Source organism: Pinus tabuliformis, chromosome 4_1, assembly GCF_031772625.1.
Source record: "Pinus tabuliformis cultivar Carrire ecotype Pingquan chromosome 4_1, CPIR1, whole genome shotgun sequence".
NCBI classification, from domain to species: domain Eukaryota; kingdom Viridiplantae; phylum Streptophyta; class Pinopsida; order Pinales; family Pinaceae; genus Pinus; species Pinus tabuliformis.
In genome coordinates, this window is record NC_142303.1 from 714,863,329 (window position 1) to 714,878,678 (window position 15,350).

At 40.5% G+C, this 15,350-nt stretch overlaps 1 protein-coding gene across 1 annotated transcript in view; it reads left to right on the top strand.

Annotated features, from left to right (window-relative positions):
- Positions 1-15,350, top strand: part of LOC149178128 (uncharacterized) — a 104,178-nt gene that overhangs the window by 43,577 nt on the left and 45,251 nt on the right.

Sequence of the window (15,350 nt, forward strand, 5' to 3'; positions counted from 1 at the left end):
GATAGAGTTTGAGATGTAGTGGACTTGCTTTCTTCTTGAAGACTTGATGGCTTGCCTTCCTTAGATCTTGATGTTCTTCAAGTTGCTTTCTTCAAATGGACTTGTTTGATGATGAGATTTACTTGATGACTTGGCTTGTAGTGATTTTCCTTTTTGAAGATGGTGTAGCTTGATGTAGGTCCCTCTTTGATTTTCTCTTCTTGTAGGTGCCTTTATACAAAAGGCTTCTCCTCTTGCTTTGTAGTCTTCTTGTAGTCGTTTCTTGTTCTTGATGTGATTGAGACTTCTTGACTTTATGCTTCATCCTTGTAGTTGCCCTTGAGATGTTCTTCCTTGATGAGTCACCTTATGAGTGTTCTTGAGATGCCCTTTCCTTGATGTGTCACCTTAGCTCTGATACCATGTTGGAGAATCAAGGGCAGTTATGTATCGTAGGACTCTTCTAGAATTGATAACAATTTGTGAATCGCTTTTCCAATTTATCTTTGTTAACTTGATTTTCTTCTTCTTCTTATTACTGTGTGTGTTTACTTCATCAAATTGCTACCAAAACACAAGAAACAAGAACACGTGATGTTGGTTCTATGCCGGGGCAAAACCTCTTGCTTAGAGAGGAAAACCCTTTTGTAAATTTCTCTTATTGAAGCTTCTATTGATCAATGCCAAACCGTAGACCTTTGACAAAAAGATTCTCCAAGGGCAAGTCAAGCCCTTTCAAGATCACTTCCTCTTGCAACAGTTCGTCCTCCCACGTCCGACACTTCATCTTCCTCCTTCCAACACTTTGTTCTTCTTCTTCCGACAACTGTAGAAACCCTAGTTTGTATGCCCTAGAGTGATCATTGTCCTTTTTATTCCTTCGCTTGAGATGGAGCCTTTCTAACTTAAGAAGATGAAGTTGTCACCTCCCAACCGCGCCTTCCTTTGTTCACAAAGATTGCATACTTAGAGCAGCGGTAATACAACCTTAATTCTTTGCACGTGTGAGGGAATACCTTCAGAAAAACTATGTTAGATTCCTTCTTCTTCCTTCGATTGTGTAGCCTTCTTTCTTGCTTGAATGAGAGGCCTTATAGGCACTCTTTTCTAGCCCAAACACTTCTCCTTTATGATTGCAATAGGAGAGCTTGATATGACAGCATAATAGCCTTCTTGCCTTTGCACGTGTGACTACAATTAGCCCTAGAACAGTTCCCAAAAGCGTGCTTTACTTCCTTCTTCGCTGCACTTGGAGACCTGTTTCCTTGACTTCTTCGTACCCTTTACTTGTCCTCTTTCTCCTTGATTTAAGAGATGTTATGATTATACTTTGAGGAGGTCGAATGGTTCCTTATATAGGAGCGTGTCTCCTTCTTTTAGGCCCTTCTTTTAGGTTGACATGAAGACTTGAAGCCGGGTTGCTCCATATAATTCGGATTGCTTCTTTTGATGGTGCCAACACTTGGAGGAAGCTTATGAATTTGCTTGGAGGTCTTCTTATGACTCTAATACATATTATTGCATAGTGTAACAAGCCCATAAGGGTCTTTAATAAATACATTGACTCTTTGATTTCCTAGAAGCACTTAAATATGTGCTTGACCTAATCAATGAGCAAGAAACTCATTGTTATAAACAACAAAAATAATATTTGCTTTACTTTACAAGTACAAAGATCGGAATTACATTTATGAAGACCTGACCTAGTTACACTTTCTTCAACAACTTGATGGTGTCAAGATGATCTAAGCCATCGATTGGAGTTAGATAGTGGCAATTGGTTTCTCAATGTGAGATTATAAGAGAAAATTGATGGGGTGCTTGGAAATCACATTCGAGACACAAAATTGCAATGATTGCAAGGGCATAGTGATAGTGTGAAAGACACTAGAAGTGGGGTTTCGAAAAAGAATTTGAGGAGAGAACTGTCGGAGAAATTCTTCACCGAGATTCCATTATTGCCAGAAGAGAAAGGAGGCCAAATTGTTTTGCAAAGAGAAGGCTAAATGAGGCAGTGCGTGAAGCTAGTTCAACCAATGCGAGTAGCTAAATACTTGATTTAGTAGCCAAATTGATCCAATGAGGTACTAGCCTAGGAACATTAGGGCAAAGTTTGATCTAGAGCTAGGGCTTGGGATATCTCGCAATCCCACTGTCAGAATTTCTCCAAATTTGGAGAAGACCTTGAGGACACATCAGCGTAGTAGAGGCTAGGAGATTGAACTTTTTCCATGGCTACTTTGTCAGGAAAATGATGGCCAAGGTGGCCCAACATGGCTAGACCTAGAAAGAGGGTGGGGGGAAGTTGAAGAAAAGGAGGTTTTAAGTTGATAACCTTATGGCCGTTTGTGCCTAATTCCTTTGGGGATATGGAGTCATGAAGAATTATGAGAAAGGATCTCGTTTCTAGCTCAAGGAGGCTATAAGGGAAAGTTCGTTCAACGTTAGGGAAAAAAAGAGAGTGACCTTAAAGCATTTATGCTTTGTTTGCAAATGAAGATGGCTTATCAAGATAAATTTGATTTCTAGGAAAATTCGTTTAACAAACATGGCCCATACATAGAGATATGCTATATAGAAACATAATGCCACAATGAAGCAGCAAATGCATGCAACAATTAGCCCTAAAATAACGAAAATCCCATGATCAATGTATGTGACAGTCGCATACATTTATTCAGAAGCGTTGACACAGAGGCTGACACAGCGCCAGAAGGGCCACGTAGAACCAGCGTAAAGGGAGAGAGAGGAGTCCGAAATCTGTAGAGGAATTCGATTTTCAGAAGTTGGGAGCCGGGGTGTGAGATTGGGAGGCAGAAATTGAATTTCCTGGGCAGCAGATCGACCAACCAGAAAAGTGACGCAACACCCAGAGAACTTGACACTGGGCTGACGCAGACACTGCGTATAGGCAGCCAGAAGAGCTGGGGGGCAGTTAGTTTGGGGCTAGATCAGCCAAGATTTCTCAGTGATTGTGTGAGGTAAAGTCGCAAAGCTTCTTCCAGTATTTCTCTTTGTAATTGAATAACCCTGTGAGGTATTTAGTGATGTATTTAAATTTTTCTACTGATTAATAATGATAAACCCTTAGAGCTGCTGCACCGATTTTCTTGCATAAGGTTTTCCTGCGGACTATTTGTCCAAAAATCACTGTGTCCTATGTGTTTCTATTTTCCTTGCTCAGTTTCTATGTTTCAGAATCATATTTAATTGGTGTAGGATGCTTCAATAATTTACTTCAATGTTTCATGAAGAAATTTGAAACAAGCTTGTAATGTAATTTACAATCTAGGTGAAGTAGATTCAAATGGTTGCAATAGGATTCCTCAGACTGTTAGATCTAGGAATTTTCACAAGAGAAAGGAGCAGAAGGTTGACTATCGTTGACTAAGGATCTTGTGTCTTGGTCTTGGAGTGGCAGATAGGTCTAGGGTATTGATCTTGATATTTGTCAATTGGAATCTCTATAAGAAGAATTTGTTCGGGTTTTCCTCTCAATGAGAGGTTTTGGCCCTCGCTGATAACCTATATTTTGTGTCTCTTGTCTCTTTATGGTTCATGCATTAGTAACTGTTTGATGAAGAAGAACACTAATAACCTAACTAAAAGAAGATCCTAATATAAAGAAGTAAAAAACTCTCACAAGCTGTTACTAATAGAAGAGAAATCACATAATCACTATGCCCTAGATTTCTCAACAGTGGGATCACATCAATAACCTTATGGGTCTCCAAGTAGGTCGAAAATAAGTGTAGACTATCTGTACGGGCTTAGATGATGGAATAAACGATGCCACATCAGTGTACAAGTCCCAGGTCACCTGCCAAGGGTATGGTGCAACTGTGAGGCCGACTGAGCATGGTGTACTAGGTGCATCTTTCTCGTCCAATAGGTGGATCTCGGGCAATCTTTTAACATTTCTGGGGATCCATGGAGTGCTGTCTATTGCTGTGGAGGCCCATTGCTCTCTACACACACCCTACATATGCCAATTTAGCGTTCTAGAGAGTTAGGACCCCATATAAGAAGGCCAAACTTAGAATGGTCACCATCTGCAATCCTACGTAAGATCCAATGCGTCCCCTAGCCTTCCAGCACAATAGTCATTAAAGTAATCATGTAAAAGAGCTTACAAACCATCGACAACAAGTGGATAGTTCATAATGGCATGCGCTTCCGTAGTAGGTTTTGGCATGTGCTAATGTCTCCAAGCTCCAAAAGGGGTTAACCAAGTACCTTATTAGGTGGTTTCTACCTTTAGAGGGGATAATGTGTCCAAGGTACATCCTTCAAATGATGGTGGCGTGTGATAAAGGGGTGAATGGAATAAGGAGTGAAAGGGGCAATCCTAGGCCACATATGATGGTACAAGGGTAGCTAGAAGAAAGGAGGCCCACACCAAGGTATATAATGTATAGGCGGGAGCAATCATGGTACATGATATGCCCCGTTGTGGCTCAAAGGATAAGAGCATGATGTGTAAAATATATCTGGATACCCCCTTTCTGGTAGGGCAGTTCATTTCTCACCGGGGGTTGGGACAATCATGGGTTCCTGAATGATAAAAAAGGATGATGTAGGGCCCATGGAACTAGGGTTATGGCCATAGCTCATGTATTGTCTTTTGCTCACGTGCTAAATATGTTTTTCCAACCATCTTTTGCATCTTGTGGTACATTTTCCTGTTGAATGTGGCCATTTATGCTTTTACTTTTTCTTTTCAGCTGATTTAACATCTGGGGTATAATTCCAAGCCTTACCCAAGGTGGGGGCATGGGAAAGGGGAGGCTAACCCTATGCGTATCCAGTGAGGAAATGTGGACCTAGGTGGTAGAGATGATGAATGGGATTATAATAAGTAGAAGGGGAGTGATGTATGTGGACAAGGAAGTGGGATCACAAAACCAAAATTGGGGTTTCCTAAGTAGTACCACCCTAAAACGAAATGGTCAACAAGGGAGATCCCACGGAACTAAGATCCAAGGGTAACATCCAAAATAGGTCAAGGGGACAAAAGTACAAACCTAGCTTACCCTTTCCACCGAATACCCCCATTAATCTATGTCCATCCATAAGTGTCCATGATAAGCAAACTGAATACTAAATTTCCAAATGTCAAGACATACCTTTAGGTTCGGGAGGCCCACCTTCAAACACACGATTAAGACAGATGGGTGAGGGACCACATGGTTGGGTTAGGTGGCGGAGAAATGGCACAATGAGCTAGTTTGTGGCTGCAAGGGGCTGTTGGATGTCATATGAGGACCATATTGGAGAAATTTTTTCTGTTAGGGATATCACGCACAAAGTGGTGGGTAACAGGTTTCATGCTCAAGAGAAATTTAATTTTAGGTCAAGCTCCCATTGAGTGCTTCTAGGATTGTCATAAAGTCAATTGAGTCATTGTCATGTATTGAAGACCCGTTTGGGCATGTTACATATTGTAAACAAAATTTATTTGAGTCAAAATATAGTCAAAAGACCCTCCAAGACCTCGTCATCGCACAAAGATCAAGTCGACCTACATGAGGAGACAAGTTGGCCTAAAGGAGCAATTCGACCCATTAAGAAGCCTTTATAAAGAGGACTTCGACGTGATTTGGAGATGCCTTTATAAAGAGGACTTCGACGTGATTTGGAGATACTTTACTCTCACACACGAGTTCGATCACAAGGACTAGAAGAATTGTGAAAAAGAGGAAGACAAAGGAAGGAGGAAATGTTGAGCTATTTGGATTTTTTTCTTGGGCTACTTCTCTCCACACGTGCAAATAAATTAGGGCACATATTGTTGCAGGGAAGCCGAGTGGCAGAAGTGAAGTTAGGTCACCAAGAAGAGTTATTTTGGAAGCTGAGTTCTCTAGAAGAGAGAATCTACCTAGGCAAAGAAAAGTTGCAGTTGAAGTTACAGTTTTTGCCCAAGTCAAATTTGTAGTTTTTTGTCGAGTCGAAGTTGCAATTTTTGTGTAAGTCGAAGTCGAAGTTGTAGTTGTAATTGCTTAGTATATCGAAGTTGTTGGAAGGAGAAGCTATTCAAACAAGAAGCATTGACTTGGTCTTGTAGGGGTTCTTGGTCAAGGGTCTAGGTGAATTCATCAATTGAAGATTCTATAAGAAGAAGAATTCTTGTCGGTTTTCCTCTCAGGGTTGAGAGGTTTTGGCCTTGGCAGATCACCTACATCTTGTGTCCTTTGTCTCATTGTTCTTTATGGTTTATTCGCTGTTTGATAAAGAAGAACACATAACAATAATCAAGTACCAGAAGAACCTAATTAAGGAAAATAAAAATTCCTCACAAATAGTTACCATTATAAGAGAAATCATCTAATAAGTCTGCCCTAGTTTTTTCAACACCTTGACCTCTTCATTCTAGCTGTCTACCTACAATGAGCTATGGGAAGTAGTCCCTATGAAATGTGAAGATGGAAAGACTCGTCGTAACCGACTAGTCCTGGAGACAAAACTGAGTGACCCAACAACTTGGTTAATTTAGAAAGGTCAATCATTAGATTTAGATTATTTGAAAGACCAGCGCCTTGATGGAGTCAAGTACTTGGAGACAAATTACAATGATATTAGAACAATGAAGTACTTAAATTTATAAGCGGAAACTAGAAACTGAACAAGAAATAGATACAACACAATGACACCGTTGGAAGCCCGACTGGTTATTCGATGTAGAGAGAAACTGGAAAAAACAAATAGTGAGATGATCTCACCCTGTCACTGGAAGAATTTGACCCTTATCTCGCTGGAAGGAGGCTTTGCTTCCCTTCTGTATCAGCCTCTGCGCAGATCTGCATCAATCCTACGCAGTTTCTTTGTCACCTCTGTTGGGGACTACGTTGCTCCTCTTCCAGATCCTCTGCTGCCCATAAACTTTTATTTTATGCCTCCGATCTCACACCCCGGTTCCAACTTCCTGCTCCTTAAACATGTTTTCTTTAGCATGAATTCGATCTCCCTCTGCGCTCTAGACGTCGTCTCTGTCTTGTACTCTTCGGCCCAGGAAAACTTCCGTCTTTTGGATAATATCTCTGCCCCTCAATGCAAAAGACACTTGAAAATTCTTTCTAGTAGTTGCTCTGCTTTAGAAGATCGATCTTCTTTTCTTCACTCGATGTGTTCTCCAAGTGCCCATCAAGCCTTCTCCTATAATCCTCTCGTTGATCAATCAACGACCCAGATTAGATCTTAATCAATGGCTAGGATCATATTGACTTAATCTCCGCCTTCTTCTAGAAGTTTCACTCATAGTTTAGATTAATACCCATTAATTATTTTAATTTCCTAAGTTTAGACTTAGGGTCCATTAAAAATAATTAATTATTTTAATAAAATTGTCTCTGCGTGGAATTTCCCAAAACGATTTCTGGGTATTGGAGAATGCATGTGTCTAAGCCTACCTACAAAATTCGAGACTTAGAGCACATCTGATGCTACCAGAAATCAACACTCCCTCTTGGCGAGGAATGTGCTCTAGCAATGCACCCTTCTGAAGCATCACTCTGTTCTGTAAGATCTCCTTCTGCGCTGTTGATGTCTGACATCCTGTCCACCAACTACTATGCAAATGTTGCATTTGTACTGCTGTTGACCCTGCCACTGTCAACACTACATCCGTAATGCAACCCCCTCTCAATTTTGCGTCCGTACTGCTACTGGTACTGCCACTGCCAATTGCATCTGCACTGCAACCTTTTCCAACTGTTGCTGCTATTGCTACTGCATCAACAACAGAAAAGCGTCCCAAATTACTGAACTAGTGTTCAGTATGATGCATCTCGCTGCTGGAGTCTGACTGCTGTTAGTCTCTGCGTTGACCCTTTGATTCCTCTATGTTCCTGCTGATGTTGCTCTGTGCTATCTGCACTGTTGCCAACACTGCTCTGCGCTGCTGAGTCTTTGGCACTCCTAATCATTGCAACTGTCACTCTTGCACTCCTTTGCACCAACTGACACTAGTCCATCCTGCTACATCTGATTTGGGCTTCCGTAGCAAGGAATTGATCCGAGAGGTAGGCTCCTTAAGGATCTTGCCCATCTGTAGCTCTTTCGAACTACAACTCTGAATCATTCCACCCCCCTCTTGGAGGTATCTTGACTCTCATGGCAAACTCATCTTCCTCGATCTTCGCGGCCGCAACCTTTAGATCATGCTTCTCATCTTGGTCCTTCTTCTTGAGAGGACACTGTGTTGCGTAGTGACCCATTTCACCACACCTGAAGCATTTAATCTTCGAAATGTCCTTCTTTCACTTCCGTTGCTCCTGTTGCCCCTTGGATGCAAGGGCTGCATTCTCATCCTCCTCCTTGGGCTTTGACCCACTATTGCTGTTTCTGTCAAGTTTACACTTGACCAAGTCTCTCCTTAGCTCCTCTTGCTTAAGAGCCGCCCACATCTCATCCCAATTTGGCAAGGTCGCCCTGTCAAGGATACTCTAGACAAAGACTCGCCAATCTTCGAAAACATAATTAGGGCCAGTCTTACCATCTTGAACCCTTGAGGTGTAGACCCCACAACTGCTAACTCATCTCGGGTCTCTTGAAGCTTCGTGAGGAACGGATCAATGCGTTCCCCCTTCTGCATCTGTATGGATCTCATCTTCTGCTCTAGGTACGTCTTCCGCTGCTCGAAAGATCCCTGATACAACGTAGACAACGCATCCCACATCTCCTTAGCAGTCCCTCTGCTAACGATGTGACGGACTACATGATCCTTCACTTTGTCGAGGATCATTCTCTTTGTCTTCTCCATTTCTCCTCTGTACTTGAGCGGATTTGGATCCGCGAGCACAACCATCACGTTGTTGACGTAGGATCTGAGAAAACGTTCATCTATAAGGCACGACATCCTTGCCTTCCAGATTACATATTTGGATGCCCTATCCAACCTGTCCTGATCTCTCAGTCCACTGGTTGCCATCTATGCTAATTAGAAAGTCGAGTGACCTCCTCTCTCCTTTGTGTTGTTGCTGGGCTAGCCTATGCACTCCCTGCTGGATTCAGTAGATTTGTTGCCCCTTGCTGCTGCTCAGCTGATGAGAATTCAGACTTCTTGGCTGGAAGTCCTCTGTGGAAGAATTCCCTCAACTGTGTCTCTCTCTTCCATTTGAAGTCTTTCTGCTTAGCAATTGCTTGCAGAAAATTGCGTCCCACCATAAAAACCCCTCTTCATTGAATCCTTTGTTGCATTGCTCCCTTTGTCGTTGATATATTTCGATCTAGAAATCTTACCTCTTTGTCGACTCACTCAGAGAGAGATTTACTACGAAAATCTAGCCCTCTTGTCCTGAACTGCGCAAAACATCTGTGGATTCAAATTACTTCCTCTGTAGGAATTTCGAATTCCCTGCTTCCTTCAGTGCTGGGTCTTTCAGCTCTGTTCTTCTTGCTTCACCTATAGCTCTGATAACATGTGAAAATTCAAGAAACCACCCGAATCACTGCTGCAACAAACTGATATTGCTTCCACTTGTTAATCCATGCAAGTTATTTACGGTGTTCTACTGTAAATATCGAAGTAAATACAATTGCAACCTACACCATTTAAATTTATAATCAAAAACAAGAAACTGAACAGGAAATAGATACAACACAATGACATTGTTATTTCTAGACAAACGTCCCTGGTAAAACCCAATGCGGGTAAACCGATGCAACAGCTCTGAGGGTTTTATTATTATGCAATAGTAAATATGGGTACAATTCGTTGGAAGCTTGCCTGGCTATTCGATACAGAGAGAAACTGGACAAAACAAATAGTGAGATGATCTCACCCTGTCACTAGAAGAATTTGACCTTGATCAACGACTAAGATTAAAACCGACTTGATCCTCGTCTCTTAGAAGCTTCTTACCCTTATCTTTATTAATCGTCATTAATATTTTTATTTTCCTAAGTTTAGACTTAGGAGCCCATTAAAAATATTAATTATTTTAATAACTCCTCATTCGGGTGGAACTTCTCCAAACGATTTTCGGGTCTTGGACGATCTCATGTATTCTAGCCCCTCCACAAAATTTTGGAGCTAGAGCACATTCGATGCTACCCAAAATCAACCAGACTCAGAACACTTGAATATGGTAAATGAAACCAATGCACTCAACATCTTACTTGTGAATACTTATGCCCCCCTAGAGCTTAGGAAAACACGAATCAATGTTGAGCAAGCTGAACCTGTGTTAGCTGTTGAGAATACTGGAAGATTCATGAGCCTGCAGTATTCTGGGAAGAATAAAGATTAACCCCAAACAAGCTCTAGTGTTGAAAATGCATCTCAATCGAAGGATACTTCCCAAGGGAAAGTGCAAAAAAATCGAAGCCAAAACCTAAGAGTAATGAGATTGAGTTGAATGTTGACATGGACAGTGTCTTGGGTAAGGTGACTGTGCCAATTTCCCTTAAAGATATGGCTAAACTTCCTCCCCAAAGGAGGCAAATCAAGAAAGCTCTAGTTCTTGATGATGAACCTGATTACCCACTTGTCATAGTATTAAATTTGCACATTGATAAGAACGAGGGTCTTGATCCTTTCTTGGTATTTCGAGTAAGTAACAATTTTATATTGCATAGTTTTATGCTTGATTTTGGGTTTTGGCAAATGTCATGCCATTGAAAGTATTGCATCAATTGGAGATGGGAATTACTAGGCTATATAAGAATACATGTGGATTTGATTCTAAATCTATTTTGTCTATGGTCTTATTAAAGATGTGAAGGTATCTTGGTTAGCTAACAAGGACATTTATGTAATAATGGATATTGTTTTCATTGATGTGCTTAATGCTTGGTGGTGGCTTTTGTCAAGGAAATGGTTTACTCCAATTGGTGGACAACTACAAATGGTTTTATCATATGCCACCATTCCTGAGCTTGATGGAACCCCTTTTTGTTCTCTATAGGGAATCTCAGTTGCCCGAGCATGTTGAAGATCTTGAACCATTCCCTTTCTCGTCGCACAACACTTATAGGACCACTTCTGAAAAGACTACAAATGACAATCTTGATCATGACTTTTCAAATCTTGTGAAACCTCTCGCTTCTCAAGAGGTCTATCAGATTAAAAGAACAAACACAAGACCAACCATTCTTAAGAAGCAACTGGTCTAGAGCGTATAAACTAAAAAAATATGAATATATATATATATATATATATATAATTGAATGATGTTTTGTTTTACAGGCAGGGCCTTGGCTTAAATAAGCCCTTGAGCACCTGTATGGGAAGGGGCATGATCTTTGATCATGCACGAATTACATATTAATTAATTACATAACATTGCCTTCCTCTTGAAAATATGCTTTGTCCTCAATGCATACACAATGATGAGTGTTTTTGGAAAAAAGCTTCTGTCTCCCATGAGGCTTCTTCTTCTGGTAGATTCTCCCACTTGATAAGGTATTCTTTAATTACTCGAGATCGCAACTTCCTTTCCCTAGTGGTAACAATTCCTTTTGGTTTCTAAGATGAACTTGCCTTCATCATCTAATATCAGAAGCGTTGTTTGAGTTGATTAGTGTTTGCCCAATGCCTTTTTAAGACAAGATACATGGAAAACGTTGTGGACTCTACTTTTGTTTGTAAGGCTTAAGCTGTATGGTACTTGGTTGATCTTTTTGTTAATTTGATATGGTCCATAAAACTTTGGTGCCAATTTTTTTTTCCTTATTGTTTTAGGGATAATTGCTTGTAACGCTGAAGTTTAACAAATACCCATTCTCCAACTACAAATTCTCTCTATGTTCCGTGTCGGTCGACCCACTGCTTCATGCGATTTCTTGCAATATTTAGATTTTCTTTTGATGTTTGAAAAACTTTTTGGGTTTCTTCTAATTGCTCGTTTACTGCTGGAACTTGTCTCGGAAATGGCCAAATCCTTCCATTTGGGAGGTTCATATCCGTACATAGCTTGATATGGGGTCATCTTTGGGGAAGTGTGATAAGTTGAATTATACCACCATTCAACGAGATGTAACCACTGTGCCCACTTATTTTGCTTGTCTGCTGCATATCAACGAAGGTAAGCTTCTAATTTCTCAGTGATTTCTTTTGTTGAATCTAATTTCTTCATTCCTATGAAGCGTGCATACTTTGTGACTCTGTCTACTACTACAAGAATTTTATCTTTCCCCTTTGACATGGGTAATTCTTCAATAAAATCCATCGATATTTCTTCCCATTTTTGGTTTGGGATATTAAAGGGTGGAGCAACCCTTGGGTCCTAATGTTCTCACTTTTATTTTGTTGACATTGATCACATTCTCCTACATATTTTTGAATATCACTATTCATTTCCTTCCAAAAGAATGACTGGCGTGCATTCCTACATATTTGGCTGACAGTGAATCATGCGACTCTTTGATAACGTTGGCTTTAAATTTGGAATTTGAGCCCAGATGAATTCTTCCCTTGTACCATAGAATATCGTTTTTCCATTCAAATTTTGAATTCCGCGGAAGGTTATTAATTATAGCCTTGACTACATCTGCGTTGCTCCTTCGCGATAACTGCATGGGCTTGAGTGGAGCTCTCTGAGGCTCTGTGTCAGCTCTTATGCCCATTGTGTCAGCTTTCCTAGTAGTTCCGGTAGTTCAGGCTCTCTACGTGGAACACAACTTTTTGTCACTGTGCTGGACCCTTTTGGCTCTGCCTCAAGGCTGCGTGGGCCCAGACTGGCCCAACGTCAACTCTCCTAGCTATTGTGCTGCCTCCACAAGCTTCTCTCTGCCTCTCTGTCAGTATTCTTGAACTATCCCTGCCCCTCAGCTGCAAGATCTCCCTACTCAATTTCCCTCTTGAGAACTTTGTACCTTAGAAAATTGATTTCCTCAATCTCTCTGTGTTTTCTCCAACTGATCCCAAGCCTTCCTTTATACTTTTCCTGTTGAGATATCAACGGTTGTGATCTAATCTCTAATCAACGACTAAGATTAAATTAGACTTGATCCTCGTCTCTTAGAAGCTTATCACCCATATTTTCATTAATACCCATTAATATTTTAATTTTCCTAAGTTTAGACTTAAGCAACCCATTAAAAATATTAATTATTTTAATAAAATACAATCCGTGTGGAATTTCACCAAACGATTTCTGGGTCTTGGAGATCTCATGTGTTCTAGCCCCTCCACAAAATTTCGGAGCTAGAGCACATCTGATGCTACCTAGAAATCAACACGTGTTTCATCCTTTCCCCACATGTAGGATGCTTATTCCCTACGATCGACGGTTGACATGTCAGTGCAATGTGATTCATCCTTTCCCCACGAATAGTATCCTTGCTATGGTTGGCATGCATGTAGGAAGTGGTGTATCCTTTTCTTACTCTTGGTGATTTGTATGCACTTAGGATGTGGTTCATCCTTTCCCTACGTATGGTTATGACATGTCTTTGTAGGATGTGGTTCATCCTTTCCCTACGTGTGATTATGAATTGTGTTTGTAGAATGTGGTTTCTCCTTTCCCTACCAGTGGTTGTGAGCAAGATTTGATATATTCTTTCCCTTTTGATGTTCTTGCGTCATCCTACCCATGTAGTAGTGGACGCATGGGAAGTGCCTCTCATCTGACCAATGAGTTGGAAAAGTGGTTTGGGACCATAGCACTAACGATGGATGCATCGTGCATTGCTTTACTCCCTATGTTTAAGATGAATAACGTTTATCAAACTTGATCACTTGGGATCAAGTTTGTTTGTGGTTTTACATCTAGGTATGTGTACTAACTTTAGTCATTGGAGAGTGGCAAAAGTCTTGTGACTCACTCTCGATAAATTCTTCTTCATTATCTTTATCAGTGTTCAACAAAGTTGGGACGAGATGCAGAGATGGCACATAATGAGAAGATGTCATGTTAATGAATGGATTGTCAGGTGGAAATCTCCCTAGTTGAGAGGGAGTGCTAAAATTGGAAACCAGGTCCAAATTCCACTGTAGACAGGTCTTTTGAAGAAGATAATTATGACATTGAATTCCCCTTTTCGAGAGGACCAAAATCGACCTAAAGATCGTCAAATTTGGATAAGGAGAAGTGGGTTTTTGAATTTATGTTTTCTCACATGTAAATTATCAAGGTCGGCTTCACCTCTATGTCGGCTCATCAAGCCCAAACGGTTACGTCTATTGGCACCCATCAAATTGTATATATAGAGGTGCCTTCTCCCTCATTTTACACACATCAACATGCTTGAATATGTGATTGAGGCCTTGAAGGAGGTCGAAGGATTGTTTGGTTGTGTGTTCTCTTCTGTCATAGGGTCGAGTCTTATGAGAGACAACTGCAGTACTTAAAGGGTAATTTTGGGCACCGTTGAAGTTTGATGTGTCTCCTTTAGGAGGCCGAATAGGAGCAACAAGCAACCACTGTGATTGAGTGCCGCTGTAGGTGTATATCAAGTGTTATATTGAGGCCGAGCTTCATACCTGTTATCACCTGTCGCCTACACCTACTTACAAGTTAGTGAGAAAAGCCTTCAACCCCACAAGGTTTGGTCGGTGGCAAGGAATTCAGAGAAGGGGCTGTAAAACTAATCCCGACTCTCTCTGTTTGAACTATCTCATAAGTTAGCTAAGGGGCGCGGGCCCTAATGAAAAGTTAAGTTAAAAGATGTGAGTTTCTAGGAGAGTGTCATAGTGAAAATGGATTACTTTTAAGGATTTATGAGCAAATATGATGTGAGCAAATTGAAATAACAATGCCAATCATTAACATGAGAAAAACCATAAAATCAATGCCTTATAAGGAATTTTCTCAACAATTTGCTCAAAGTAAAATGTAATGCTCTCAAAAGAGAAAGCAAAGTAACCCTCAAATGTAAAAGAATTGTTAGCACAAGATATGTAAGATACAAAATGATTTTGAGATAATCAACTTTATGAATCAAAATCTATGAAACATATCTTGCCAAACCCAAAAATTAGTAATTAACTTCGAAATGTAAAAGAAAGGAAGTGCTAAACCAAGGCATCAATATGCAATTAGACTTGAAGCATGAAAATAAAGTACTTGTTTGAAAGGATTGCAATACAGGCTTTTGGAATATCTTTGCATATGAAAACTCAAACCCTCAAGAGACAAGTAAAGTAAATGTAATGGAAAATGCTCTTGGTTAATTTTATCAATTGTCTCTACAACAAGATTACAATTTAACTCTTCAATTCTTAGACCTCTTTTGTGCTGTTGTTGGATGGCTTATTCATCATGACATCTTTGCAGAGTTGAAGCAGTCATCTGCACCTTAATATCTCTAAGGCCTTCATAGGTGTCAAGGGTCCTTTGATATTTTTCTTCCTTTGTCAGAGTTGTCGTGCCTTTTTTCGTGAGATGTCTTTAATGGATCTTGTCAGATAGTGATTCTTTATTACCATGGTG